Below are 5,709 nucleotides of genomic sequence, written 5' to 3'. Positions count from 1 at the left end.
CTAGGAATCCATTGTTTTGATGCGACGAAACAGCAATGATTGCTCGTCGTCTAATTACACAGCACGAATAATTGCGGTTCTTTTATTCGATATAGCCGATACGGCACGCGCGGATCGTGTCTCAACGAAGTGAAATAGAGCACGTGCAACATTCAAATCAATTTAATCGGATAATTAAACGCGCTCACGCTGTTCGTCCTCGTGTATATTACGTAAGCGTACAATAGTTCGAGGAAGGGAGGAGGACATAAACACAGAGTCACTTTCTGTCGCACAGGCGCAACGTCAAACACTTGCTGCCAAAGGTGTACCGTGGCTCGCATAATTCGTTCGCTGTAATTTGTACACATGTCTTCGGGAAACAATAATAACGATGACACGTCCCTATTATACGATTCAATCAACGAAATACATGTATTTATAGAACTAACACTCAAGGTGTAATGTTTGAGTAGATGACTGGTGTGTAAGCAGATACAGCAGAATCTCGATTATTGGGACACATCCGAACTTTCTGTTATTCGTATTGCACTATCATCCGTATTTTGTATTACGTAGTGATCACTAGGGAAGTGATCGGACAACCACTGCAAACTGCTTCTAAATGGGAAGTAAATATATACAGGTTCATGGGATTACTATACTCTTCTTTCTTTTACATTTTTTTCTGTATCTACTTCCGCTTTAGGCGCAAATAATTCTCAACCAATCAGCAATCATCACCATCTTGTTCAATCTCTGCCTTGAGGATCATTAGTATTATATGTGTTTATATTGTGTCTTTTTTTAACCCTTGAAGTATTTTTTCCTGCAATTTGTCCCATAGGGCGTTCGGCTAGTTGCTACAGTTTTGAAGGGTAGCGCGTGTGTGCTAATGTCATTTGAGTAGCACTATGCACATCTGCCTGTGTTTGCATTTAAGCTTGCATTGCTAGATACGACAGATATTTTTCTTCAGTCTCCTATTGATACTGATCGTATACAGAGAAATGGCTAACAGATTTGGATTTGGTTTTTTGTTTTTTAACTGATATTTAGCAGATATTCGCTGGATTTCTCCAGTTACGGATGAGATTTGATATGTGATTTCTATCAAAGTTATTGAAGCTAACTATCATCACAATATTTCAATATGGTATTTATATTCGAAGCATTCATAGAACTATAATAATGTTGTTAAAACAAAAACGAGTAGTATTATTAGTTGAAATAAATCGTGAAATTATTAAGAAGCTTAAAAATGACCAGTGTGCAACAAACTTAGCACAAGAATATGGTATTGGTAAATCGACGATTAATGGTGTAAAAAATAAAGAGTGATCTGTTGAAAATTAACTAAATACAAAATGTTGACTTATCGGATGCTAGTATTACTCGAAAAAGTTTTAAAATGGTAGGAAATAATGATTGGAATATCTTTTACCAGTGGTTTCTGCAATGTAGAGATAAAGGAATACTTATATTGAACTTTGTGATGCACGAGAAAGTTCAGGAATTGTTGAATGATTATAGGGCATTAGTATTGATTCATAAAGGTTTAATATGATAAACTATGTTTGGGAACCGTCCAAAACAAGGCGATTGTACTAGATTTTCTAACGAAAATCCACAACTTATGAGGCTAATTTATTCATCTAGTGTAGTGCTACATGAGAGACAAGACAAAAGAATGTTTGTAAAAATATTGTCTTGGTCTTGAAGAATCTTCAAAATTTGTATATTGTCTTAGTCTTGATTGAAAAATTCTTGTATTGTCTTAGTATTGTCTTGATATTATATGTAATTTAAGATACAACTTTTGAAGTTAGTTTTAAAATATAACAAATTAGTTATATTTATAATATAATGTACTATTTCATTTATAATTTATTTTTTATAGTTATATAGAGAACGTGAACGTCTCTCTAGAACAAACATCATGTAAGATTTAAATTAACTGTTTAAATTATAATATAATTTCTGTAAGATAGTAGTAAATAGTAAAAAGAAAATGGTAAAAAACAATAACAAAGAAGGAAACACATCTAACGCTTTGACTACATATCAAGCGTATTTTCGTTACGAAAAAAATGTAATTAACGAGAAAATAGGAATGTGCTTGCTATGTAAAGAAAAGAAAGTAATAAAAGAAATTAAAATGAAAAATGGTAAGGCCCGCTGGAGGCGAGCGTTTTCTTGCCACTGCGGTGATTTACCGCAGCGTGTTGTAAGAAACGAGGACAATTCCCAATTTTCAGTTCTGGAAAACAAGGAAAGACATACGAACGCGGCAACTTGCCGACACGTTTGCGTATTTTCAAAAGAATGCAGATCTTGTTTCGCCGCTTTGCGTAAATTTGCCGCTACAACTTGCCACAAACGTGCCGCCAAGTAGCCGCGTTCGTATTTCCTTCCTTGTTTTCCAGAATTGAAAATTGGGAATTATTCTTGTTGCTACATCGCGTTACGTCAAGAAAACGCTCGTCTGCAGCGAGCCTAATCTATCAGGTATCAAATTTCACGTGAATAAGGATAAGGCGTTATTAGTAGAGATATTTTATATATGACGTATATTTATATCTTGTGATAATTATCATAAAGTCAATTGGACCGAGATTTTTTATTCTATATTGGATTCAATTAATATTAACCCTTAACTATTGACACGCTATGACGGTGTCTGACAGACTTCTGGACGAAATTTTACTCAAAATTTAATAAATACAGGTTTTATTTTTTTTTTTTTTTTTTGTAAATTTCTGAATCCTCTTTTTGTAACTAAAAATTAACTTATATATAAATAAGTAATAATTGTTTCTAAATGATTCATACAAAATTTTAAAAACTATTACTATTGTACAAAAATGTTCGTATACATAATTTTAGGTACATATTTATAGGTAATTTTATATATTTCTTAAAATAAAGAAAAGACTTAAATTATTGTACAAAATATTGTCTAAATCAAGACTGTTAACAATTTTGTCTTGCATTGTCTCGTTATTGTCTTGAAATTCGAGACAAGATAAAATACCAAAATTACTCTTGGAATATAGTGCAACACTAATTTAATGACTAAGTTAAAGGCTCTTCACATCTCCATCAAAAACTACTATACATAACGTACCTTCACCAGAAAAGTACACAACTCAGGAAACATGGTTTACGAATTATGACCATAAAGCAGTTTAATATAAGATATATCTTGGTAAACGTATCTTTTTTAGCTGTGTCACTTTTCTAACGAAGGTGCGATATGTACACCTGGAAAATCTAAACGTAAGATTCCGTATTCAGAGTTTTTCTCAAGAACACGTTACATGTAAATAGTCTTCATAGTCATTTATTGTTGTACCTGTATTGAAAATACATTACTTATTGTTAGTAAATAGTAAAATTGTATATTTCAGTATCATGTTTTTTTGATAATTTAATGAAAAAATTAATTTAGAATAAAGCTGTCGTTCTATTAGCCGAACACTGTCTCCCTATTAGTTTCAATAATCGAAGTTCTACTGTATAGTAGGTCCTCGATTATCCGAAGTACCACGAGATTCAGCCTGAAGCATCCTTTAGCTAGCTTTATATTCTTCAGCAAATTAATTACTTCACTGTTTAAATCTTAATCGATGTTCTACTTTACTCTTATTGTTACTATACTTAATATGGACAACTTTAAGTAATAGAAATTCTGAATATTCAAAATTCGATTAATCGAAGCTTTACTGTACTAATATTGAGTAATAAAGCTTTAAAGTTAACAATGCAATTTTGAAAAGGAGTCTCATGTACATGGTAATAAGGCAAATATTTCGAAATAGATTCTAACCTAATACTCTGTGTAACTATACATTGAAAAAAGTTTTGTAGTAAACAAATTACAGTTTTTAACCTAACTTTATAAAAGCTAAATTGTAAAAAATACAATAAAATGAATTAAGACTTCTTTATTCTATTGCTACTTTCTAATCTGCAAAATTACCGATGCTTATTATAACTTATGTAATATAAAGCGACCATTTGTATTTAATAGCGTAAATACATGTTAATTTTAAGCAAAAGGGAAAGTAGATCAGAAATTTTACTATACATTTTGTGTTCTGAATGAGCTCCCCGATTATCCTTCGAGTGACCTCTTAAAATATTTCAACGCGGATTGTCATAATTAACATATCGTTTAAGAACAAAGGTCTATTTACAAATGTTACATGTAGTTCTATAATAATAGTTCTAATTATCTATTCTACCTATTCACTATATTTTTTTGTTCTTATGTTCAATATAAAACTCTGAATAAGCATACAATGGTGAATTTGCATTGGAAACGTGATGTAGCTAAGGGTTAACGATACAAAGATCTGTAGGTTCTATAGCTTTGCATGATTGTTTAAATCTTTTGGTATGATAGAGGTTAGCTAGAGCACATCAAATAACGAATAGATATTTAATCCATAACTTATCAAAGTGTATAAAAAAATAGCACTGCGAATAATAGGGAAGAAGTGGCATGAATGTAACACTTTTATTTCGAACAAAATAACAAGAAAATTAAGCGACTATTCTAGTTCCTATTTATATTAGGAGAAAGATCAGTTATTTCACTATAACAATATATGGTATCAAAATGTTCCTTTCTATATTTACCACGCTTATTTTTTATTCTTTAAAAATGTGCATTTTGTCCATTTACTAATTGGTTCTATTCAATGGGATAGTCTAATGAAACAAAATATTGGCGTTAATTTTAGAATTAGTTTTTTAGACATTACAATTATAGCATTATTGATTATTTCATAGTTTACATAGATACCATAATTTTACTGTAATATAACTCTACGATTCAAAAAAAAAAAATAATTATTTCGCTAAAAAATAATCTACAATCTCAAAATATTAATAACAGGCCTAAAAAAAGGTTGAGTTTGTTAATAGTATTTCAATAATTGTAAATGGCCTTATGCCCCGTTCTTGAGTATGATAACAATCTTCTATCGTGGTTATATACATATGAACTGACATCGGCTTCAAATTCGGCATTGAATGTGTCATGATGTAGCTTAAAAATAAATATAACTTCATCGTTGGAAGGTTCACCGTTTTTTAAATAATTACAATGTTCCATTCAGTACTTGTCTCATTCATGCCACCTTTCTTTTAACATGGAACGCTAGTCATTCGACCGTCTGAATTATTCCATTTTTTGATTCATTAAAGTAGGTGACATCAATTTGGCCAGTGCTCTCAAATTCGCTACCGATGAAAAATTCATTCATTCATAATTACAATTACAAAATAACACTAGTGTAAGATTTGTAGAGAGAATGACCTTCGTTTTACAACGTTTCATTAAAAAATTACACTATGCTGATGAATAATAAACATTTTTGTCAAGATGACTTACATAAAGCTGTCTGTTTAGCAAGACTTGTATGCAAATTTGGTACTAGGGCTGACAATTCTTTTAGTTTAAGTAGTAAACATTGAAAAAGAATTCTCTTAGACTAAGTTGATAACCCTTTCCGCTACAATGTGGCAGTTACAGTCTTTTACTATTTTATTCTAAACTATAATTAAAAACTTCTCTCGTGGATAATAATTTATTGTAGGTGTCAGATAAGACTCTAAACTTTATGAAACATTCAATAATTTCACTACATACGTATTTCAAAATATTATCCAAGCTTTTAAATGTTAGCATGACGAAATTGGGGCCACCTACCTTACTAATTT

At 31.0% G+C, this 5,709-nt stretch overlaps 1 protein-coding gene across 3 annotated transcripts in view; it reads left to right on the top strand.

Annotated features, from left to right (window-relative positions):
- The window catches only part of Pig-s (phosphatidylinositol glycan anchor biosynthesis class S), a 35,774-nt gene that overhangs the window by 25,372 nt on the left and 4,693 nt on the right, over positions 1 to 5,709 (top strand). The gene's annotated exons all lie outside the window — the stretch shown is intronic.

Source organism: Calliopsis andreniformis, chromosome 4 (genome assembly GCF_051401765.1).
Source record: "Calliopsis andreniformis isolate RMS-2024a chromosome 4, iyCalAndr_principal, whole genome shotgun sequence".
NCBI classification, from domain to species: Eukaryota; Metazoa; Arthropoda; class Insecta; order Hymenoptera; family Andrenidae; genus Calliopsis; species Calliopsis andreniformis.
This window is presented reverse-complemented; position numbering and strand designations above follow the sequence as displayed.